The sequence below is a fragment of the Corvus hawaiiensis genome, chromosome 13 (genome assembly GCF_020740725.1).
Source record: "Corvus hawaiiensis isolate bCorHaw1 chromosome 13, bCorHaw1.pri.cur, whole genome shotgun sequence".
Classification (NCBI taxonomy): domain Eukaryota; kingdom Metazoa; phylum Chordata; class Aves; order Passeriformes; family Corvidae; genus Corvus; species Corvus hawaiiensis.
This window is the reverse complement of record NC_063225.1, coordinates 22,267,419-22,292,375: the sequence shown is the minus strand read 5'-3', so window position 1 is coordinate 22,292,375 and position 24,957 is coordinate 22,267,419. Positions and strand designations below refer to the sequence as shown.

The following is a 24,957-nucleotide window of genomic DNA, read 5'->3' as shown; positions in this document are numbered from 1 at the left end:
GACAATCACAGCCTCTCTAGAACCTGTTTTGCTCCTCCCAGATCTAAAATCATACCAAACTTACCAGCCTGAGAGGTAGATTTCTATTAAATGTCTACATTTTTCTAGGAAAGGAATTCAGCAAACATTGTTTGCATCTGACTTTGCAAAATGAACATCAGCTGCCGCCCACTTTTCTTATTTTTCCCCATTTGGTGGAACATTTTCATTCTGTTGTTGTTTGGAGCAGTATTTTAATATACCTGGCTGAGGCTGCTTAAAATAGCACAGCAAGATACCGGGCTGTGAGGGGTGGAAAACTGAGCTCTTGCACATCTGGTGTTTCTATTGTTGGAAGTCTTAAATCCCACCTCTCTGGTGGGACAAAATAGGTGTCACTAATCCAATTTCTAAAGTATCATGCATCACGCTGATGCTATTTTAAGACTAAAAAACAACAACAAAAAAAAGCCAATTTAAACAAACCTCTGCTCCTTTCCATTTTCTCTGTTCCACAATTTATGACAGAAGATGGGAGAGAAAGATTGTTTTGGGAACAATGTTTTCAGGACTCTAAAAAGAATATAAAAACTGCTCTGCCACACTCTCAGCTGTTACAGCCCCAAAAAGCACTGGCTCTCTTTGCTCACAGAGCCACAACTGTGGTGGGATTTCTACCCCGGGTACCAACCTAGTGACCACACCGTGGGACAGTCATTTCTTGGTTTTCTCCTGGGAATAGCTACAGCACTTCTGTGTTGCAAGGCAAACTTGAGCCTCCTTTAATGAAACTGGACCTGTGAAATGAGGTACACAAAGCCAAAGGCCAGCTGAACCTGTGATCTCTGAATGGGTCTTCACATTCTTCCCAGGAAGATGAATGGGAATCACTCTTTTGCCAGGGAAGCTGCATCAGCTGGGCATTTGCTTTAGAAAATGTGCTTTCTGCTCCTCTCAGAGCCAAAATTCCTACACATTTCTTCTAAGTCCTTCTTAGATAAGGACCATGTTAAACTAAGTGACAGTGAAGCAAAATGACAATCCAGGAATAAATTTCCCTGTACACATTATCCTTCATCCACGTGGGTGGTTTCTCACTGGCACACAGGGGTGAGGAAGGAACCCAAATGCATCAGTGTACATAAAGTCACACGTGCTGAGGGGTGAACAAATCTCAGAGATACTGGAAACCTCCTCTGAAGACCCAATTCAGGGAAAGCCTGAGCTGCTTTGTGTTTCTGGGGGTGAAGAAGTTCAGGATCTTCCACAGATGCTCCGAGGCACTAGGATTGTGCCTGAATCTCGCTCTGGAAATGCCAGTGGCTCAGCTGAGAGCTGTGGGGATGATTGACATTGCACTGAGAAGGGCCACAGTCCTGCAAGGGTCTTTCATCAGGAGCAAAGAGCGGCCTGGAGTGTGGGGAATGCTGGATCTGTACCACGGAGTGCTCATCCTTCACCTTCATGTGGAGCTACCCCCAAAGCCGCCATGTATCCCTTTTTCTATTGCCCCTGGTGTGGATCTTTCGGAGCAGCTGTTCCATGTGGCTTTTTCTGGTGATCCTGTGGGAAGCAGCCGTTCGCCTGCTGTGATATCCTCACAACTACTATGAACTCCTCATTCCTTTTGGTTTGATTTGGGGTTTTTTATCTGTTTGTTTGATTGGTTTGTGTGGGTTTGTTTGTTTGGGTTTTTGTCTTTTTTGGTTGGAGTTTTTTGTTTGCTTTTTTTGTAAATGTCTGGTGAAGCTGGCACAGCCAAACTCAAGAAAATGTAAACCAGGTTCGACTTTCCAGAAATTCCTTTGGACTGGGTTTAGCTGCATCCCCCAGGCTCAGGATTATCAAGATATTTGCAGGTTTTGCTCTGCGCCATCAGCCTGCTCAGATTCTGCTCGGTGTTTCACAAATGGAGAAGACAATGGATGCTGTGCCAAGCTTCCTTTCAAACAGCCAAACCTAGGTCAGCATGACAGAAAAGAAGAAGAAGAAAAAAAGAAAATATTCATCAGTTAGAACAGAGCCAGTGTCCCACCATCTGCCCCTGCACTCTTACTAATTTTGTCTATTTCGAGACAAGCCTGGGTCTAAAGCTTCCCTCTCTCAGTTCCTGGTGCTATTTGCTACCTTGCAGCTTTGATTTCTGCTGATCTAAGTCACTGCTGTCCATGTGGGCTTGAGAATGTTCAGCCTGGAGAACAGAAGGCCCTGGAGAGGCTTTGCTGTGGCCATGCAGGACTCGAAGGGTCCCATAGGAAAGATGGGGACAGTGTTCAATAGGGCCAGTGGCAAGAGGAGAAGCGGGGATGGCTTTTAACTGCAGGAGGTTGATTTAGGTTGGCTCTAAGGAAGCTGCTTTTTCACACTGAGAGTGCTGAGGCACTGGCCCAGGCTGTGCACAGAGGATGTGGATGCCCCATCCCTGCGAACATCCAAGGCCACGTGGGAACAGGACTCTGAGCAACGTGCTCTGGTAGAAGATTGCTCAAGTTGGAACAAGATGATCTTTAGCGTCCCTTCCAAGCCAGACCACTCAGGGAGTCCATCATTCTATGATCCCCGTTGTCCACTCCACGGTGACCCTGGACTCCTGTGAATTGTGATGTCACGGTCTGCATTCACACCGGAGCTCCCAGCATCCAGCAAAGAGGACAACACAACCATTCGCCCTTGTGCCTACACACCCGTCACCCTGCTTGGCCCCTGCTCCGCTACTCCCAAGAGTTCCCAAAGGTCTCTTGTGCCTGGATTTTGCCGTTCATCCCTGCCAGATGCTCACATTTGTCCTGAGGAAGGTAAGGTGCCATTCCATGGAAATGGACACCACCTAAGTGCCTCTGTGGGGATGCTGTGGGACAGGGATCCCACTCCGAGGTTTTGCTACATCTGCAGGTTTCCAGAGACGAAGAGAAAGAGATGCAGGTGGATAGAAAGACTGATACAGAGGAGGAGATGGAAGTGGATGGAGGAGAGACTGGAGAGGAAGAGATGGAGGTGGACGTGAAGGAAGAGATGGAGGAAGAGATGGAGGTGGATGCGAAGGAGGAGATGGAGGAAGAGATGGAGGTTGATGTGAAGGAAGAGATGGAGGAAGAGATGGAGGTGGAAATGGAAGAGTACAGTGAGGACATGGATGTGGATGGAAAAGACGAGGAGGAGGACATGGTCCTGGGATGAAGAGGGACTCCAGCGGTAGGACAGGTATGTGCTCCCCACAGGCAGAGTGGGTGCCCTGCTGCCAGGCTGGGGCTGGGCTGGGTGCCCCGCTGAGGGACACGGTGCCCCGTGGGCTGGATTCTGGCAGCACAAGCACCATCCCCAGCCTGTCCTGCACTTGCTTTGGCTCACACAAGCCCCGTGCCAGTGCCTGGGGCCTGACCCCCAGCCCCAGCCAGGCTCAGCGCTGGCAGCAGAGTCCCGCTCTGCCAGTGTGGCCCAGGCTGGGGCACATGGAACAGCCCTCTGTGCCTGACTGCAATGACTGTGTCACTTGCTTTTCTTCCAGGACTGATGGAGATCCAGGGCAGAGATGGCACCCTTCTGTATATACGTTTTAGCGTTTCTTTTTGTCTTCTGTAAATACGTTTAAGATAGTATTGATAGATATGTTCTTGTAAATACGTTCTATAGATCGTTGTTGTTACAAAGGTTCTTACAATGTAAATATGTTCTGCAGCTCGTTTTTGTTGCTGCTCTTATATAAATAAAGGACCTTTGTTTTTCATACCTCAGTTCTCTTTGCATTTTCTTTGGGCACAGGCCTCCATGGACCAAGACTTCCTTTGGAAACCCTCTCTGTCACCAGACTCTGGTACAAGCATAACACGAATTGATCCTCGTAGTTAAAGGCGTGACATTAATTGGCACAAATTTGTCCCTTGGACTTTCTAGCACAGTAAATGTCAGTGCTCATAATCCCCAATTCCTAATGAAAGCTTTCAGTCTCCTCACCTGCCACAGACATGTATTGCCAAGATTTGCTTCTGGGTTATGACTGATTTTTATTAATCATTTCAGGACTCTGATGTCGTTCCTGCCTAAGGTGCAGAGATGAAATTTCAGAGCCAAATGAGCTCAGCACAGCTCGTGCAACATGCAGAATTTCCAGACCCAGACATTCAGGCCATGCAAACTGATACTTTTTCATCCCTGTGCAAAGACCATTATTAGGACGTCACTGATGTACCACGCACGTCTCAGAGCTGTGCCTTCTGTCCAGCCCTCCCAAGTCACTCCACAGACTTCACTCCAAGCAGTTTCTGATAGAGTTCAGAAGCACATGGGATTTAATCCTGGATTTCTTCATCTTCTCCTGAGCTGTCTCCAGACACAGTGTGTGGGCACTGTCTGATAGCAGCAGCATTAACATGTCACCTCCCTGACACTGAGGTTCATGTCACAACTTTTCATCAAAAGCAGCAAACAAATGATTCCCACTGGGTCCCACACAGCTCCATGGGGACTTTTTGTGTGGCTGCAGCTCCAGCACCAGCTCTGGTGCTCAAGAATTTCTGGAGGAGATACACAGAGGGAACCGGCCTTTCACAGAGAAAAACATCCGTTTGCGTGGCCCAAATCCCCACAACCCTGCAGACTGTGGTAACCCGGATTCTGCATTTACACTTTGGCCTCTGTCCCTTATTTTCCCCCTCACTAAAGTCCCCCCAGCTCCCCTCATGCTCAGATTCCCAATAGAATTAAAAGCAGCATTAGGAGCAGGGATAGATGTTGGGAACTGTCCCAAGGTGCAATAAAATTTCTCTTCTCAGGCCTTACAATTCCAGCTGAGGAGGGAGGAAAAGCTTGCATGAGAGAGGTGTGAAATCAAAGCTGTAATCAAGCTTAGGTACAATGAGAGAAGCTGAAGAGATTTTCAATGTTCAGAACACAAGATTAGCAGCTCCAGGCACAGGAGGAGCACGATATTTTCCCCCTGTAACAACTCTGCGATGCAGATTGCATCTCCAATCCTTCTCCCCAGCTCCGGGACCTGTTCAGCTGCTGACGTGGTGCTGAATTTTCAAAGCAAAGTGGAAGCTGGGCAGAGAGGTGGTTTTTTATTTACAGCTTGGAAGCACCAGTCAGAGCAAAGAGAGGCAGTGCCTGGCCCGGGGGTGCAGCACAGCCGCACGACACATGCCTGAAACGCCAAGAAATTAAAGAATTTGCCACTTGTTTTTCTCCCACAGGAGATACAGAAGGTGTTTTATGGAATCCCTGCCTCATTCAGGCTGCATCAGCATGCAGGAGAGCACAAGGATGAAGGTTACACCACCTGCTGCTGCTGCTTCTATCTCTTGACTCAAATCTCTCCAAAATCTGTCATTAGGGCCTTCCCAAAGCCTCAGATTTACTCAGTCCTTGCAGTGCTGAGGAGCATGAAGAGAGATAAAGGCACTTGCAGAGATCAGAGATGCAATTGCTGCATCAGGTGTGTTTCACTGCCCAGGTTAGTGCCCCTAAAACCATCAAAATCTGCCCCTTTGACAGCACCAAGCCAACAGCAGAACATCAGGGCCTGCAAATGGTTGGAAATGCCATTTTTTAATATTTCTCTCCCGGTCTCCCATTTCATGGTGCCATCGCAGGAGTTTATCCCATCACTCAGCAGCTCCAGCAAATCTTGGCAATCAGCTTCAGATGGATTTTTAGTGCTGAGCAAATAAAAGGCAATTTTACTTTGTCTCCAATGACTGAAATTTCACCTAAATCAGACGAACTCTGTGTTCTGAGGCTGGCCAAGCACTAACCACTGCCAGGTCACCGAGCCTGGATGTCAAACTGCCCTAATATTAGAAAGTTAAATTTATTTGGGTTTATGTACAAAATTATTCTGTCTCAAAAGAATTTGGATCCATATAATCGCATTTCCAAACACTAAGCTCAGACCAGCCACAAAGACCACAAGAGACAGGAAAAGAAATAAAAATAGAGATTTCTAAGGAGATGGAAATTGAATGCTGAGTTTTTCCCATTATAGAAAGTTTCATAAATTATCACCTGCCAGCTCCTTTCCTTCATTTGTGTGGCCACAACTGAATACACTCACAGATAAGAAAATGTTTGTCCTGCAGAAAACTAGGGCTAGAAGTAGAAAAAGGCCCAGATATCTGAGTTAAAAGACAACATAATGAAAAGAGCTGCCTCATAATAGCAAGATATGATGGACAGCAGGAATGGCTGAAGCCAGCAGAGATAAGTCCATGAGCTATTCATGCTACAAAGCTTCCTGACAAAACCTCCAATGACCCAAAAGGAACATTTTGTCTGGCAGAGCTGATAGGAGCCCTGCGCATTTAATTCTGTCATTGACAGCAAATGGAGATTGGCTTGGAGCTCCTTTGGTCCACTACTACTTCTTTTTTTGCACCTAGAAAATATAATTACATCTACTCTTTGGGAAGAAAGGACTGCTTTGAGTGGCTCAAGGCAAAGAGTTTCTTCCCCTACCCACTCATAATCAGTCACCAAGGGAAATATTTTCTCAAAAGATCTCTTCAAAATTCTGGAGTTACTTTCAACATAAATAACCTGGTTGTTTTGCTCAAAATGAGAAGGGAATTGAATCTAGCTCCCTCAGCTTTCAAATAAGTGTTTCTTCCCAGTTCTTCACAAAGAGGAACAAAAGACTTTGTTGCAGCAAACTGAAGGGAGGGAGAAGTTTCTTTCCCCCTGAGCTGCACAATAGAGGAAAATTTTGTTGCCAAGAGGCATCAAAACCCAACCAATTTCCAGTTCTTTTAGTTCAAGGGAAAAGCTCTGAGGATCATATCTGTGGGAGACACAGAGTGGGAGGAGCAGGGGATCTGCTGGGGGTTTTTGGGGTGGGGGACAGATTAAAGAAACGTTCAAGTAAAACCCAAGAGAGCCCAAGACTCCATCCCTCAGAGGAGAAACTTGATTTGTCTCAAATGTCATTCAAATCCAAAAAAGGTTGAGGCATTTCCCCAAGATCTGCTGAGCCACCAGGTACAACCCAAATCACTTTGTGGGACCAGGGCAGCAGGTCCCTGGCGTGGGGCAGGGATGCTCCCTTGGGAAGCTGCCTGCATCGCCCATGGGACTGGCAAGATCTACTTCCAATGCCCCCAACATCCAAAAAGCTCCACATTAAAAGCCTCTAAATTGGGATTTCACTTCTCCTTCTGTCTGGTGTCACTAGGCAGCGGCTCCACTTCAACACCCTTCTGATGGGTACAAATTTTCTCCTAATTTCCAGCCTAAACAGGGAGTTATTTCCATTCATTCTTCTGCAAGTACAGGGAGTTGGTACCTGATTTGCTCTTCCTATCCGGGTGTGTGTTTGTGCACACAAAGGGCTGTGAAAAATGAGGTTCACTCTCCTGTGAGAATTTAAAGAGTTTAATATAAAGACAATAAGAGACACATAAAATAAAGCAAAGGGGTAACGGCCGGGTGCCTTGGCGCTCTGCCAAGAGCACACCTGATGCTAGAGGTGAGTCCTTTTTATACCATTTTTACTGTCTGTTCTCTATTAATATTCAAACTTTTCCTGGAGCTGTTCTGTATGGCCACTCCTTGGTTCCGCCTTTTTAGAGCATGCGTAGTCTTCTGCCTTGCGGTTTTATTTCTTTTGATTCTTGGGGTTGGGCCTGCTAGGTAAGAGTTGATGGTAGGGTGGATCTCTTAATTCTCCAGACAGTCAGGGCTGATTGCAGCTTTGGGCCTCTTTGTCTCTCCGGGCAGAGCGGTGATAGCGGCTCTGGGCTCTCCTGGCCGCCCGCTCTCCGGGCAGAGCAGCCTTTGGGCCCTTTTGTTCCCTGGACAAAGTGTTGATCAGCAGCTCCTCGGGCCTCATCCTCTGTTCACTTGGAGGTTATCTTACTTGCTCACACTTGCTAACATTCTTGTTAAAAAGAGAGAAAACTACATCCACACAGCAAAAAGCATTTCTAACATTATATAATATCTACCTTTATACTTTGCGAGAAGCCAATATTGTAATATATGTTTATAACACTGGGAAACACTGGGACAGACCGGGACAGACCGGGACACCCCGGGAAATACCGGGACACACTGGGACACACCGGGACACCCCGGGACAGACCGGGAAACACCGGGACAGACCGGGACACACTGGGACACACCGGGACAGACCGGGAACCACTGGGACAGACCAGGACAGACCGGGAAACACCGGGACAGACCGGGACACACTGGGAAACACCGGGACAGACCGGGAACCACTGGGACAGACCAGGACAGACCGGGAAACACCGGGACAGACCGGGACACACTGGGAAACACCGGGAATCACCGGGACAGACTGGGAAACACCGGGAAACACCGGGACACCCCAGGACACTCCGGGACACACCAGGACACCCCAGGACAGACCAGGACAGGGCATGTGATGTGCAGGGCAGGGCAGGGAGGGCTGGAGCAGGTAGTTGTGGCCGAGTGGTGAAGGCGATGGACTAGAAATCCATTGGGGTTTCCCCGCGCAGGTTCAAATCCTGCCAACTACGGGGTGCATGCCCCTTTTTGGGCTGCGGGCAGCTGAACACGCTGCAGCTGTGACACAGCCCCAGAGGGCTCCTGTGCTTGCAGTTCCCGCAGAGCAGCCGCAAGGGAGGAGCTGCTGGCAGCCTTGCCTGGCTTCTGAAGTCCCTTCTTCGGGGCAAGGGAAAGCCTGAGGTGCACACGTAAGGGCGGGAGACAAAAGCCCATTGCTGCTGCAAGGTCTCTGCCCTGCAGTCAAGCCTCTTGGCGTGGCGGAAGCACTTCAAGGGAAAAGAAGCTCAGCGATGTTGTCAGCATCAATGAAGAAGGAAAGGGGAAATGCAGACAGCACCTGGAGCTGAGCATTTTGTCACCTCGCATTAGCACCAAGCGTGAAAGGCAAGGACCTGCAGCTTGACAGCCTGCTTAGCACAAAGTGCCTAGAACTCAGAGCTTTTCCTTCAGGGTAGCCGTGAGCAGCATTGAGCTGAGGCACCAGAATTTGCACAGCTGTAATAGCAGAATTCCTTCCGTTGGTAATTCCAAGCAAAGGGAGCCTGCGTCCCTCCTTGGCCAGCAAAGAACCAAACTGTCGGGCAGGTGCAGTCCTGCAGCATGCTGGGAGCAGAGCTGGATTTCTGGGCAGGGCTGCAGCCGTCAGGATGTCACTGGATTTCAGGTGCCCCCGTCCCTAGCAAGGCCCAAGGCTACAGCCTGCCTCCGGGGTGCCTTGAGCATGTGCAGCGCCAGAGTGGGCAGTCAAAGGGCAAGTGGCCGTGCAGGGCTGTGGGAGAAGGGCAAGGGCCGGCCCTGGAGCTGTGGAGCGCATGCCCAACAGGAGATGAATTTGTCGGGGAGTCCATTTTGTTTGGTGGGGGAGTGTCATAGGTTAGCAAGCATAGTCCCGGAAGGGACGTCCTTGCTAAGGGGTGCTTACAGTTTCCTCTGGGAACTGAAAGAACCTATCAGCTGGCCAGTTTGAATATGGACAATTCTCTAAGCCACTTAAAGTTGTGATCACCTCTGTGATCCACATTTAAGAATAGGCAAACTCCCCCTCCAAGCTCTCTCTCGTTTCCGGCGCTGGGACAGGTGGCTGCAGGGCCCGAGCAGGGCCCAGTGGGCCCGGCCAGGCCCTGCTTGGGCCAGGCCGGGCCGGGCCACGGCCATCCTGAAGCCATGGACCTGTTCCAGCCATGGAACCCCCCCCCACTGCCTTGCCGTGGGCAGCCGGAGCGGCTCGGCTCTCCCCCCTCTCCACTGCGATAAGAAAGATTCAACATTCCAGCTGCAAAGTTGCAAGGCCGAGGTGAGAGTAACCTTTTTATTGCTGTGAAGAGCTGAAACCCTGAGGGAAGAGAGAGAGGAGATGCTTAAAGCTGAAATTCTCTTGTGAAACTATGATATATCAGAGTATCCTGTTGTAATTTCATGAAGATATGGGGGGTGGAGTGTTCAACTCGTGAGCAAAAGCACCTGCGCTGAGATAGGCAGATGCTGACGCAGCTGTAATTTCATGAGAAGTTTGGACAGGGAGAGATGGACCAGATGAGGACTTTTGCTCCAAACGGGAAAGGAGAAAACCTCAGTCCGTAGAGATGAACCAGATGAGGACTTTTGCTCCAAATGGGAAAGGAGAAAACCTCAGTTCCTAGAGATGCTCCCAGAGATAGTCCTAATGATGAAGATGATGAAGACCCTTTGTTCCCAGGGAAGGAGAAGGGCCTCTGTTTTTGTTTCTGAACGGCTCAACCTTAAAATTGTACCCCAAAAAACTTCAAGAGTGGACCCTCGAAAGCAGTTGCGGGAAAAGCTGCAAGTCGGGGGAAAGGACTCACACGCAGGCAGAGAGACTCCTCTTCCTAAATGGACTGAACAATATTTGGAAGTGGGCGGCTGTCTCGTTGTGATAATGTTTTCATAGCATGAGCAAGAAGAGACTTCTCTTTCTAAATGGACTGAACAAGGTTATTATGGAAGTGGTAAACAGGCTGAACATCTCAAGGGTTGTCTTTGAACATTGTCAGTGGGAGAAGGGAGGAAGGTGGGGGGAGGAGGAGAGTTCTGAAGGTGGTATAATTTTTTTTTTTTCTTCTTTTAGGTCTGTTAATAAACTTCTTTATATTCTTTCAAGTTTGGTGCCTGTTTTGCATTTCTCCTAATTCTTATCTCACAGCAGATAAACAGTAATGAGTATTTTGGACCAAACCACTACACTAAATTGGTGTTTCTGCCCGGTTACAAACCGAACCTGCGACAGGGAGGCCAAGCAGAGAGGAAGGGAGGGAGTGAGAGCCAGCAGTGCCCGGGTAGGGTCAGGCCTGGCTGGAGGTGGTGGTGGCCAAGCCCCAGGGGGAGCAGAGTGGTGCAGCGGGAGCGTGCTGGGCCCATAACCCAGAGGTCGATGGATCGAAACCATCGTCTGCTAGGGCACTTTTTCACCGACGCTGCCCCACTCAACAGCTTTTACCCTGCTTGGCTCTAGCTCTCTGGGCACCCCTGGCCATAGCCCTCCGCTTCCCTCTGCCCCCGCTTCCTGCTTTTGTTAGAAATGCTACAACTTTTATTATTTTTTTAACTAACTTTAGTCAGGGGTTTGTTCACCTTTGCCCAAGGGGAGGGGTATCAAAGCTTTTCTTCAAAAGACTCTGTTTACCCAGGGTTTGAGTTCTGCTGGCTGGGGCCAGGTAGGCGTCAGTCAACAAAAAGAAGATTCCCAGATGATGAGAGTTTAACATGCATCTACAGGTTGGGAGTGGCCAGAAGATACAGAGGAGATAAACGGACATTAACATTACTGCCTGATGTGGCTGGAGACACGTGGTCTGGGAAAAGATACTGATAAGAGCACCAAATTAGCATCCAAGGAAAAGGGATCAATAATCAATAGGAGATTGAATACTAAGGATTGTGTAATTAGAGTCCAATGAAGAAGAATTTCTTTGGGGTTTTGACATAAATATGTGAAAAATCTGGTAAAGAATCATGTGTGATGGAAAAATTTCCGCTGCACAAACCAGGCATATGTGGATGGAATAATTTCTATTGCACATCCCGGCCAGCATACCATCCTGGCCAGAATAAAGTAATGTCTAATTCTCTAACATTGAAAAGATGTTGTTTGAGAGTTTCTGTTTTCCCCTAGGCTTTGGTGACACTTTCTCTTTGGCTTTCTCAGGCACCAACACTCCCAAAGGGCCCCTCAGCATGGCCTACGGGCAGCTGCAGAGCAGCAGGCACAGCTCCCCCCACGAGGCCCTGCGTATTACGAACACACAGGTCTTCCTCCCTTCCCTGCTGGCAGCTCAACCTGCAGCTTCTCAGGCACAGGAGGGCACCTCCTGTAGGGGTGGAGGAGGCTCAGCCTGCTCCATGTGTGCTCAGCTCCAAGACCTGGGAGCTTTCTCTGTCCTTGTCTGTTTGCTGCCATGACCATTTGTAGGGTGATCCAGGATCAGGGCCAAGCAGGTATTCCCAAGGGACACTGTATTGGCAGGAGGTGGCTGGGTGTTGGGAATGGAGGAGACACAGGGTGCTGTTGGCGCCATCTCTCTTGGAAAACCTTTAGGGGTTGGCCTGCCCAGGACACAGCTGGTTCCTGCTGCCACCACAACTCTGAAACACCTGTGAAGCTCGTGGCACCCCCAGCACCATTGCTGGAGCGTGTGAATATTCCAGATGACAATCCATCCTGCAGAGTAGCCATGGCACTGAAGAGGTTTCCTGAAAGGCATGAGGACCACGGAGGATTCGCCAGTGAAACAGGACTTGTGTTCTACAACTGGAGGGGCTCCATTAGGAGCACCCAGCAGCGTGAGTTATGCCACGTGTCAGAGCCAGAGGAGCACAGGCACATGCCAGGAGCTGGAGCTGGGGTGCGTGCAGGGGGTGGAAGGAGGGGGCAGCCAGTGTGAGAGTTGCAGGAGCTGGAGGCAGGCCAGGGTGTGAGGTGGCAGTGCGGGAGGCAGTGCCCGTGGGCACTGGAGGAGCAGGAGGCAGCGCAGGCTGCGGGCGGCAGGAGCGGGAAGCAGCAGCGCTGCAGGAGCCTTGCGGGGTAGTGCTTGTCAGAGCTGCCCTCAGGCAGGTGAGCAGGGCTCAGTCATTCCTGGCCAAGGCAGACCAGCTTTTCTTCAGCCTGGCTCCACACTGCCCAGCCTCTCCTGATCCCAAACAGCGCGGCTCCTTCCCTCTGCAAGTTCTGCTCCCACAGAGCAGCTGAGCTCCTGCTCCTGCTCCCCTCAGCTGGGCCTCCTGCCCGGGACTCCAGGCACCTCCCAGCCCAGCAGGCACAGACTGGCTTTGAGCCAGGTCGGCCTTGGCAAAAGCAGACTGCGGGGGCTGCTCTGGATCCTGCAGAGACTCCCAGAGAGCAAAGAGCCACTGGAGCCAGGTGTGCAGAGATCTTTGTGATTCCCCACGCCTGGGCATCACACTGGGGTTTCAATGGGGCTCAGGCACTGAGTCGCCTGCTTCTTGCTTTGTCTCCAGCCCTGCTTTGAGCAGCCATTAGGACTTGTGTCCTCCTGGGATGCCTGGCAGTCAAGTTCCTTCTGAGAAGAAGGAGTTTCCAGAGAGGCCTCTGTCCTCCTTGCCCTGCACCATGGGCAGTGAGTGAACCTCTTCCCCACAGGAACTGGAGCTCAGTCATTGCTCAGCCCTTGGTGTCTCACCTGTCCTTTCTCCTTGCCTCTCCAGCCCCTTTCCTTGGGTTCCCCAGAAGGTCTTTCTTTACCTTTTGTAGAGATGGGCAGGGCAATGTTTCCCTCCCATTAGTCCTTAAGGAGCGGGGCTGGTTTGGGCTGGAGAAGAGAAGGCAAGGGGGCTTCTGCTGGGGAAGGTGACTTTCCAAGGCCTGCCCTGAGTCAGAAAGAGCTTGTTGCAATTTGGGAAAGACAAGATTGTTTGAGGTTTCGAGCCTGGCACTTGTAAGAGCGGCCACGCTGGGCCTGCAGAAGGAGCTGTGCTGCTGCCCTGAAGGGTGGCGTGATCAGAGAGTGCCTGGAGGCCCTGCAGGAAGGCTGCACTTGGTGATGGATGTCCAAGGCAGTGGAGAGAAAGCCAGCCTCAGCCAGGGGCCTAAGGCTGAGCAAGGCTGGGCACAGGAGCCAGAGGTGAGCTATGCAGGAGGTGCCATGGTGTCATGGTGAGCACTCTGGACCCTGAATCCAGTGATGTGAGTTCAACTCTCAGTGGGATGTTGGCCTTTTTGTTCCCTCAGCATGCTGACACCCTCACAGCTCTTCTCCAGGCTCCATTTCAGTAGAATAGGCCAATAATTTTGCCCTTAGGGAAGCCATGTTGTCTGTCACCTTTCATCTCCTTGTTTTCTGTAGGGACTCAGTGGGTTCGCTCGGGACGGCCGGGAGATCTCTATAAGCAGATCTTGGTACACAGGTGGTTTATTGCAAAGGGCGTGGGTATAGGGGCACTGCTAAGAGCTGCCAGACTCAGCTCTGAGCAGGCCCAAGAGAGCAAGAGAGTAAGCGGGTAAGAGAGAGAGAGAGAGAGAGAGAGAGTGAGTGTAAGAGTGGAATGGAAGTAGTAAGAGTAAGAGCAAGAGTGTCTGAAGTCCTGGTTACAATACAATAAATCATCTTCTGTACTGAATATTCTAATTGTCACTAACCAATCTAATACAAGATACAAATCCTATAGCATTTACATACAGCCCATAAGAGTTCTTATATTACCATAGAGTGTTACATCTTAACTTCTAAAAACTACTCTTTGGACCCCTTCTGCTGAGCTAGTAGGGTCTGCTCTGACCCTTGGACCTGCTTGCAAGCAGAGGGTATTGTTCAATCAAGAGGGGATTACCTTCAGTCGGCCATACCATTGTTTTCCAGTTGTTCAGTAACTAAGACTTGGTATTTCAAAAGTGGCTTTCATTTCGATGTTGCCTGTAGTTTTCATATTCCCAAAATCTTTTGTCAGGCAATCATATTTATAAGGCTTTCCTGTTTCATCTTCCCCAACAGTTTTCCACGTGCATTAACAAGGTTTTCCAGTAGATCTTTCCCATTATCTTGCCAGGCACCAAGGTGAGACTGACCAACCTATAATTCTTCAGGACTTCCTTTTTTGTCTTTTTAGAAATGGTGGTTATGTTTCCCCTTTTCCAGTCAGTGGGAATTTTCCTTGTTGTACAATTTTTCAAATTTTATGGGTAGTAGTTTAGCAACTTCTGCCAGTTTCTCTTATCCATAAGCTGTAAGAGAAATGAGACTGTTTTAGCCTTTAGTTACCAAAAACATTATTACGATGAATTCCATTAAACTTTAGCATATCGCTGTGGTGCTGGAGCCTGGACAGAACAGGTCAGCAGCCCTACACAGGGTGTCTGAGACATGCAGTCATGATTGTTAATCAGGTCATTTCAAACTAAGTTCCCACATGAACCACAGTCTGTTTTCAAGAAAGAGTCCTACATATTAAATGACTCTGTGCTATGAACACAGACATTGTACATACCAGCATCCCCACTGAAGGGGAATAACAAGGCATTTGACCAGCCAGCACTGCAGAGATGGAAAAGGTGGAGGATGGAGAGCAATTTCACTCCAATGTGACACTGAGACATTTTATAAAGAACAGGCCTCCTCCCACTATACCCCCAAATTGCATATCTGGCCTCATGATATGCAGTTCATGCCTCAGTCCCCACCTGGGCATTGTCAGTCTTCATCATAACCGTGCCAGAGCAGCACGCTTCTCTTGCCAGGTGCAACCACCTGCAGCAGCAACGCTGAAAATCCCTCTCGTCTGGCTCCTGTACAGTGAGGAGCCCAGCCCAGAGCCCCCTCAGCTGGAAAAGTACACTGGTGAAAGCAGCGTGTCCTCCAGGGCCCCAAGAGCTGGTGCTGTACAAACATCTTTCATCACCCTCATCTGAATCCCTGGGAGAGGTACTGGGGAGAACCACAGGTGAGGAGAAACCTGTGCATCAAAATAAGATGTGTCGTGGCAGGTAATAGAGGACGGAACTAGAAGCTGTGGTCTGTCACCCAGGGTTACAGAGACACAACAGCTCGTGGCCTCCGTGCTGCTCTTTGGGAGCGGATAGGACACTATTGAGCCTACAAAACAAAGGCTGCGTTGGCCGGGAATCGAACCCGGGTCAACTGCTTGGAAGGCAGCTATGCTCACCACTATACCACCAACGCATGCAGGCTGTGCTCCTTCTTCTGCTACCCGGAGTTCACAGCTGCCCAGATGGAGGCACAGGCTGGTGTCTTCCATGCACACTGCTACGAGCTGCCACAGGGTACAGGTGTTTCTGTGAGTAAGATACTGTCTGGGAAACTCAAGCTGGGCTAGACACCGACTAGAGGAGATCAGCAGCAGGGAGTGACCAGGCTTGGAGCAGGACCCTGGACAGATTATGACCGAGCTGCAGGCGCAGACTGCACAGACCTAGGGTGCGCAGCTGGGAGAGATGGATCTGTGTCCAGTACCAATCTCCAGTCCTGAGCAGCCAGAGAGAAAGAAAAGGATCCGACTGTCTCCCTTGTTTATGTGAGTGCTGGTGGTGCTTTAGTGGACCTAAAGCGGTTAATGGCATCACTCCCCACCCACTTTCATACACGTGCAGGTGTAGGTGCATTTGTGAGTACATACCCGTGGTGGGGTAAGCACAGCCAACCGCCCACCCAGTTGCTCACTCCTGCTCCACCTTTAGTGAATGAGGAGCATAGGAAATAAGACAAGAATTCTTCCAGGACAAAATAAACATTCAGACATGGCTTTGCAAATACTGTTGTTGGCAAAGCAGACTCAACTTGGGGAAATTCACGTTTGGCCAATTGAAAAAGGTTCACATAGTAAATAACAAAAAAAAAAAAAAAAAACCCCAAACAAACAGTAAACACAACCTTTCCTTGCTCTTATCCAGGATCAGCTCATCTACTTCACATTCTTGTATCCGCTCAAGCAGCATGGGCTTATAAATTTTCTCTATGCTCTTCCTGACCCTTCTTTTTTCCCTCCTCTGTCTGGCACTGTCTACCCTCTCTGCATTGTATTTTCATGGAGGCCACAAACTGCTGACAGCTCAGCAGTCTGACATGGAGATTGAATCATCTGTGTGTAGCACAGGGCAGCCCCTTTCCTCTTCCCCCAGCGATCACACTGCAGAGTCCCATGTCCCCTCCATTCCCAACACCCAGCCACCTCCTGCCAGTACAGTGTCCCTTGGGAAATACCTGCTTGGCCCTGATCCTGGATCACCCTACAAATGGTCATGGCAGCAAACAGACAAGGACAGAGAAAGCTCCCAGGTCTTGGAGCTGAGCACACGTGCAGCAGGCTGAGCCTCCTCTGCCCCTACAGGAGGTGCCCTCCTGTGCCTGAGAAGCTGCAGGTTGAGCTGCCAGCAGGGAAGGGAGGAAGACCTGTGTCCCATGTGCCTGAGAAGCTGCAGGTTGAGCTGCCAGCAGGGAAGGAAGACCTGCGTCCCAAGGCCTTGTGGGGGAACTGTGCATACTGCTCCACAGCCATCCGTAAGCAGGGTAAAAGCTGTTGGGTGGGGCAGCGTCGGTGAAAAAGTGCCCTAGCAGAGGATGGTTTCGATCCATCGACCTCTGGGTTATGGGCCCAGCACGCTCCCGCTGCGCCACTCTGCTCCCCCTGAGGCTTGGCCACCACCGCCTCCAGCCAGGCCTGACCCTACCCGGGCACTGCTGGCTCTCACTCCCTCCCTTCCTCTCTGCTTGGCCTCCCCCACCCCACAAAATGGACTCCCCGACAAATTCATCTCCTGTTGGGCATGCGCTCCACAGCTCCAGGGCCGGCCCTTGCCCTTCTCCCACAGCCCTGCACGGCCACTTGCCCTTTGACTGCCCACTCTGGCGCTGCACATGCTCAAGGCACCCCGGAGGCAGGCTGCAGCCTTGGGGTACCTGAAATCCAGTGACATCCTGACGGCTGCAGCCCTGCCCAGAAATCCAGCTCTGCTCCCAGCATGCTGCGGGACTGCACCTGCCCAACAGTTTGGTTCTTTGCTGGCCAAGGAGGGACACAGGCTCTCTTTGCTTGGAATTACCAACGGAAGGAATTCTGCTATTACAACTGTGCACAAGAAGGGGTCCCAGCCCAATGCATATAGGAGACCAGCCCAGAGGAGGAAGGTTTATGTTTACAGTACAGTTCTTTTGACCAGTGACATTAATCTTTTTGTGAGGAGCTAATTAGACACTGTTGATCACATAATGACTCTGTGCTTTTCCTGTGTAGGTGGTGAGGACAGATCCTCAGTGGGGTGTTAACTGTCTGTTGTTTTAAACAAATGTCCTATTCTTTTATTGTCCATATGGGATATTCTCAGCCAGTGAGAGCTGGTTTAGGTTGGGCCTTCAGGTCACATGTACTGTGAGGTAAAAACTCAGTCTTAGACAGAGTTTTTTGCATTAAGCAGATTGTAGAGCTGTTGGTACCTTGCCTTTCACAGGGGCTGTGACCTCTTACCCTGGCTGTGTTGTGCTGCACTCCCCCACAGCCCCTGTCTTGTCCTCCCTCCTGGCTCAGCTCTGCCTTTTTACAGCCCAACAGCCAAAGGATGCCCCGAACATCAAGACAGGGAGACAAGGAACCTCCTCTCTGCCTGGTGCAGATTGCTGTCCTGTGTAACATTACTGAGGGTGGGAGATGGTTCCCAGTAGTCCCTGGGAGGGGCTGGCCCATCCAGACCTCCTTAAGAAAGCACTGTTTAGAAGTGCAGCAGGCTGACTTTAGCTCCTCCCTTGGGGCTGGCTGCTCTGTGGGAACAGCTGGGACTGCAAGTGCAGAAGCCCTCTGGGCAGCCCCAGCTGTTGTCCATGGCACCCACCTGTAGAGTGGTACCTTTGCAGGTACCTGGAGTGTCACAGCTGCAGCGTGGTCAACTGCCCGCAGCCCAAAAGGAGTGTGTGCCCTGTAGCTGGCAGGAATCAAACCTGCACAGGGAAATCCCAATGGATTTCCAGTTCATTGCCTTCAACACTCGGCCACAACTACCTGCTGCAGCCCTCCCTGCTCTGAAAAACGAGGTTCACTCTCCTGTGAGAATTTAAAGGGTTTAATATAAAGACAATAAGAGACACATAAAATAAAGCAAAGAGGTAACGGCCGGGTGCCTTGGCGCTCTGCCAAGAGCACACCTGATGCTAGAGGTGAGTCCTTTTTATACCATTTTTACTGTCTGTTCTCTATTCATATTCAAACTTTCCCCGGAGCTGTTCTGCATGGCCACTCCTTGGTTCCGCCTTTTTAGAGCATGCGTATTCTTCTGCCTTGCGGTTTTATTTCTTTTGATTCTTGGGGTTGGGCCTGCTAGGTAAGAGTTGATGGTAGGGTGGATCTCTTAATTCTCCAGACAGTCAGGGCTGATTGCAGCTTTGGGCCTCTTTGTCTCTCCGGGCAGAGCGGTGATAGCGGCTCTGGGCTCTCCTGGCCGCCCGTTCTTCGGGCAGAGCAGCCTTTGGGCCTTTTTGTTCCCTGGACAAAGTGTTGATTAGCAGCTCCTCGGGCCTCATCCTCTGTTCACTTGGAGGTTATCTTACTTGCTCACACTTGCTAACATTCTTGCTAAAAAGAGAGAAAACTACATCCACACAGCAAAAAGCATTTTTAACATTATATAATATCTACCTTTATACTTTGCGAGAAGCCAATATTATAGTATATGTTTATAACACTGCCCTGCTCATCACATGCCCTGTGCCAGGACACCAACGCCCAGGCACTTTGGGCCAAGGCTTCACTCCACATTTGCAGTTGGGACCCTCACAGAGCAAGAATGGCCCTTAGGGCCATTTTCCAGAGAACAGCTGGAAAAACCTATTTTTCTCCGGTGCCAGTCCTCCTCCTCCTTGCAGCAGGCGAAGCTGGTGGATTTCTGTGTCCCTTCGCTCACTGGTTTGGCCTTTCTCGGGGTTCAGACCAGCCGGGGCCACCCCGCAGACTCCCCGGGCTGGAGAGAAGGGAAGGAAGGTAGGGAGGCCAGGGGGAGGAAAGAAAAAAAAAACCAAAACCTTTTTCCAAGCTAGCGGGAATGAAAGACCACCGCAGGAGCAGTGCAGCGTCCCCGCTGCCCTCCCTCCAGAGCACGGTGCAGCGCTGTTGCAGCCAGAGCCGTTGGACAGGCCCGTTGAACCGACCGCACCCGGGGTCCCACGGCTGCGGCTGTGGCCCCGGCCCCCGGGTCCATCTTAAAGATACAGCTGCCTTGGGCATTAAGCGGATGGTTAAGGAATAAAGCAGCCTCATAACATCACCCCAGGACAAGCATTTAGGCAAGTTTATAACTGTAACTTAACCTTACTTACAGGCCTAATTTACTTAGATATCCAAGCTACTTAAACATCTAACAAAGCAGTATTTCTCCCAGATTTGCTATAGCTTACGTGCATGTGCATGCACACAGACATAAAGAGTCAGTGTGAGCAAGGTACCTGTGAAAAATTCCCCTCAGAGGTCAGTGAAATACTCACTTTGGATGCCTTTGCATCTCCTGACGGGCAAAGGGTCGGGCCTCAAGGAGTGAGGGTGTCAGCCCAGGACTTGCAATTGTTCGGCAATCCTCCAAGTACTGCAAACCTGAGAGTTTGCTGGCTCTGAGAGGCATCTCACTCAGAGGGAGATTGCTGTTGCAGCCTGCTGCGCTCCAGGAGAGCTCAAATGGTCTCATTTTTGGACCGCTGTTTATAGGGTCGCAAGAGAGTGGGCTTTAGCCATAACAATGTTTCATCCTGGCCACAGTTTGCGTTGGCACTTTCTTTGAAACGGTGAGAACGGGAATGTTATGGTGTTCAGGAAACAAAAGTATTTTCCGATTTATAAGGAAACAAGAGCTCGTTAGAGAGCAGTTCTTGGAAAGAGAGTGTTTCTGATAAGCTCAGGAAGAGCTGGGACCACGTGCTGTTTTCAAGGCCGAGGCCTAATGAGCATTTCTCAGATCTCAGTGTGGCCTGAAAAAGGAGGGGGGAGGAATGCACCACCACAGCTCCACTCCACCTTTGTAGTTCGGACCCTCAGAGAGCAAGCAGGACCCCTGGGGCCATTTTTCAGAGGCCCGAGAGGCACAACCCCAGGGTCTCCGGCTGCAGCTCCCTGAGCCTTGGCCTCAGCCAGGCATCTGGGAGACCCTGCCCTGTGGCTGTGGTCATTCATCCTCTCCTGTGCTCCTCCCCCTGACAAGCCTTGACTGAACCAGCTGCAAGAGGAAGCATCCCCTTCAGCAAACCAGCTGGGCAGTGAAAGGTCCCTCACCACACCAGGTGCTGCTGCATGATACAGCTGGGAACAGCCGTGACCATAACAGCAGCATCAGCTTCCCATGAGCAGCATGAGCCACGGTGGGGAGCAAAGGATAATCAGTCATCCCACAACAGCCTTGAAACGTTCTCTCAATCAACTGTAGCCCAAGTGGAAGACCACCATTGTTGCTTCAGTTTTGGAAATAATTTCCAAATGTCTTGGGAGTTGTTTCCAGTAGTTTCCACCATGGATTATGTCCGAGATGGAACCTTACTGATGACTAAGGCAAATCATCTTGTGAGCCTGTAACAGCTCTGTCCTGAGTGAGGCTCTTGGAGGCCTCCTGGACCACAGTGGGCTGTGCCAGCACCTCCCTCTGGGTGGAACGTCTCTCACAGCTTGAAAACCATAAAGCTGGGGTACTCGAAAGACCACCACTGATCATGAGGCCTGGTTTGATCCACACACACATCCACACACACTCCTCAAAGTCCAACCCACGCTTGGTTGAGAAACGCAAAGGGATTTGGTGTGAGCGTTTCACTGAGCCCAAGGGGCATTTTCAATAGGTACATTTACACACCTGAATACAGATGTGCTCTCCTCTGTGCCTCTGTGTGTCTGAGTGTCTGTGAATTGATAATGGTCTCAATGTTGTCACTGTGAATGTATAATTAAGTCCTTGCTATGACTGTGGATTGAGTGCTTCTAAACCCTTTTGCACCCTTTGAATTTTGTATCCATATCCTTTGCATACCGTGCATTTCTAAATGCACAGTCTCCCTATAAAACATTCAACATTGATTACAATTCAATATTCTATTTATGCTTCATCCATTTAGTAAGTAACAGAGTGAACTTTGCCATCAAACTCTGTTAAAGCCACACTGCCTATGTCCAGCCATGAAAAGAAGTGCTTTTCTCCTTTCCAGCCCACAATCCTGTACTCATCCCACTGAGAAAATTCCAACATCACCAACAGAGGAGATAAGATGGATTTTCCTATGCTTTTGTGAAGAAGCTCTGACAGGACTGAAAACTTACCCAAAATATCTTTATTAACTCTCTCTCACAAAGAACAAATTGGCACCGGGCTCTGCAGGACCATGGTCTCTACGTTACAGACCCAAGCTCAGTGACTGAAGTTTTGGTGCTCTGGTGTAATTTCTGGGAGTTCTTTGTGCAGCTGCTGGTAAGCTCAGGAAAGCAGCCAGTGCTCACCCTGGCAGAGCAGGTGGTAGCTGAGGGAGGAGGAGAACAAACGACCACAACTCTCCAGCGATGCTGCACAAAGGCTTTAATGAGAAGGAGCAAAAGCAGCGGCACAGAACACAGACCAAGGGACACGTGTGCAGGGGCCAGGCAGGGAAAGAGATCGGCCCATTTGCCAAGGACAGAGGGCATGAGCCGCCGGCTTCAGCAGATCTGACCGCAGCGGGGGGAAGGCAGACACAGGCCTGACCCCCCCAGCCCAAGGGAGCCCCCAGAAGAGATGGGAACCCCCGCACTGCTGAGGGAGCTGCCCACAGCAGCCGACAGAGAGGATCCCACGGCTGTGCTCTGAGGGAAAGAGGTGAGGATGGGGCCCGGCATGGTCACCACCACCGGCGACGGCTCGATGTACACCGTGGAGTCAGCGCAGCGGGCGACACAGGGCTCACTGCAGCTGCTTGCAAGGGGGGTTGGGCCACAGGGGCCGCAGGGCTGAGGGGGACAGGGTCTGCAGCAAGACATCTCTCGGCGCAGGAGGCAAAGCTGCAACACAGAGCAGGGAGCACCAACCAGCCTCAGGATCAGTCTGTCTGTCCTTCAGCTCTCTCCAGGGACACATTTGGTCTTCAAAACACACTCTGTGCCTACAGCTCCCACGACCCTCCTCGTGCCCTGCGAGTGGCACAGCACAGGAAGGCCGCCCCACTTCAGGAATAGGACCCAGCACAGTGGCTTTAAGGCCCCTGTGGAAAGACCGGCCACAGCCCATGTCCAGAACAGACATGGCTGTGTTAGAGATGTCCGGGGACATTTTGCTACATGCACGGCAGGTGTGAATTCTGCTGGGCACATCCCCCTGCGGCTGAGCCCCATTGATCCCCTTCTGCTGGAACAAAGCCCCCTCTTCCCAGCTGTCCCCAGCCACCACCATGGAAAGGCTGATGGCCCTTCAACAGTTCTGTGTCAGGGCCAAGCTGAGGCAGCCCAAGGATCAGCCTGGGCAGCCTCCATGACAGCAGTTCAGCCCACAGGGAGACATGGAGCGGACTCAGGCTTACCTCCTTCTTCGAGGAAAGGCAGGCCAGAGAGGAGGAGGATGCAGAGCCTGGAGCAGCACAGCCTTTTATGCCGTGTCCCAGTGCCCTGTGGGACCACAAACATTCCTTGCTCGTGAAACATCCAAACTCCTGGGAGTGGCCACTTGCGAGGCTTCGCTGCGGCTGAAGTCCCTTTCATCTCAAATGTTGTGCTCCCACTTCATACAACCCAGAATTGTGCAATGACTCTTAGAATCACCTGGGGATGGAATGGATCTTAAATCATCTAGCTCAAGCCCCCTGAAATTGCTTCTACAACCTTTCTGGAGAACCTGTTCTAGTGTCTCATTCCTCTCAGAGGAAAGGATTCCTTCCCGATATTTAACCTAAATATATCTGCTTTCAGTTTAAAACCAGTAGCCCTTGTCCCATCCCCACACATGCCAACCAGGTGTCCCTCCCTTTCTTACCCAAATGTCTCCTGGGAGCCTTCTCTTCTATTTGCTACACAACCCCAACCCTCTCAGCCCTGTCCTCACAGAGCAACTGCTCCAGTTGCCTGATGGTCTTTGTGGCTCCTCTGGACCCACTGCAGCAGGTCGGTGTGTTTCTTAGGCTGTGGGTCTTAGAGCTGGACACAGTACCCCAGCTATGGTGTCATGAGAGCCAAGTAGAGTGGGACAATCCCCTCCCTCAACCTGCTGGCCACACAGTTCTGGATGCAGCCCAGGATACGATTGGCTTTCTGCCGGCGCGTGCTGCAAGCTCATGTTCAGTATTTCAGCCATCAGAACCTGCAAGTCCTACTCATGGCCTAGCCTGTGTCCATGTTTGGGATTGCCCTGACCTTGGCACTTGCACTTGTTGAACTTCATGAGGTTTGCACAGACCCACCTCTCCAGCCTGTCCATGTCCCTCTGGATGGTATCCCTTCCTCTAGAGTACCAACCACATCACTCAGCTCAGTGTCACCCACAAACGTGCTGAGGATGCACTCAATCCCTCCCCCCATGTCTCCCAGCAAGGCATTAAATATTCCTGGTCTTATCACCAAACCCTGAGAAAACACACTCATCACTGGTTGGACACCACTCAAGTTGGACATTGAGCTCTCGACCACAAGTCCTGGAGTGCTGCCATCCATCCAATTCCATATGCACTGAGCGACCACTCCCCATAAAATCCACATCACTCCTATTTAGAGGGAAGGATGCAAAGAGTAGGTCCAGCAGTTCCTCTCCTCTGGTCAGGCTCCCTATCCCCTGTACTAGGAAGTTGTCCACAACACACTCTAGTAGTTCCCAGGACTGCTGGCAGTTCCCTGTGCTGCTTTGCCAGCAGATGACTGAGTGGTTTAAGCTCCTCTCAGGACCAGGGCCAAGTGAGTGGGCTGTGTCCCAACATCAAAACAATTCATCTGTGTCCCAGAAGCGTAAGGCCAATTGGCTCAGAGGTCTGAGGCTGGAGTGGAGGAAGATTGGAGGTGGGTTTGTGTCACACAAAGGATTGCCTTTGTCACATTGCCCTCTTCATGGGGACAGTGCCTGCCCTGTCAACAGTGGAATTTAGCTATGAGACACACCTCGAGTGAGCCCTCAAGTGCTTTTGGTGCAGATGCACAAGCCAGGCCTGAGAGGCATTTCTCCCTAGGGGTCACTTTGACAAGGAGGAGACGGTGGGTAAGTTCAGGCGGAAGGTCAAGGCTGCACAGTCCCGTAGAGAAGAAGAGATGCACCTCTCCAGGGCTGTGGCAAAACTCAGTGGCAAAGTAGGATCACTGTGGGCCGGAGGGAAGCTCCTCATTGAGAGGACTGAGGACCACGAGGGCCTTGTTTTCTCTTATCAGTCTCTGCCACAGCCTGCTTTTTTCTGCCCATGAGCCTGGGGAACAGAGGCAGATTGACAACCAAGAGAAGAAAACCAAGGACTCAATAAACTGTCTCTCAAGGGACTTGTCTAAGGGAATCTCCACAGCTGTGTGTCCCTTGAAAAACTAAGCAGGGCCCTCATGCATTTTACAAGCAGAGCTCTG

The 24,957-nt window shown here is 50.7% G+C and overlaps 2 long non-coding RNA genes and 3 other non-coding genes across 5 annotated transcripts; 1 reads left to right on the top strand and 4 right to left on the bottom strand.

Moving 5' to 3' along the window:
• Positions 1-1,910: 1,910 nt before the first annotated feature.
• On the bottom strand, positions 1,911-12,875 carry LOC125332391. Its single transcript, XR_007206472.1, has 4 exons — positions 12,864-12,875; positions 12,097-12,101; positions 3,931-4,381; positions 1,911-1,938 (listed from the first exon to the last, which is right to left on the bottom strand). It is a non-coding gene; the product is annotated as an uncharacterized LOC125332391 (long non-coding RNA).
• Positions 8,390-8,471, top strand: TRNAS-AGA. The gene has a single exon. It is a non-coding gene; the product is annotated as a tRNA-Ser (tRNA).
• Positions 12,876-15,536: 2,661 nt separating the features above from the next.
• TRNAG-UCC lies at positions 15,537-15,608 on the bottom strand. Its single transcript has one exon. It is a non-coding gene; the product is annotated as a tRNA-Gly (tRNA).
• Positions 15,609-16,994: 1,386 nt separating this feature from the next.
• On the bottom strand, positions 16,995-17,066 carry TRNAM-CAU. Its single transcript has one exon. It is a non-coding gene; the product is annotated as a tRNA-Met (tRNA).
• Positions 17,067-21,956: 4,890 nt separating this feature from the next.
• Positions 21,957-23,237, bottom strand: LOC125332390. Its single transcript, XR_007206471.1, has 2 exons — positions 22,947-23,237; positions 21,957-22,431 (listed from the first exon to the last, which is right to left on the bottom strand). It is a non-coding gene; the product is annotated as an uncharacterized LOC125332390 (long non-coding RNA).
• Between the last annotated feature and the right edge of the window lie 1,720 nt (positions 23,238-24,957).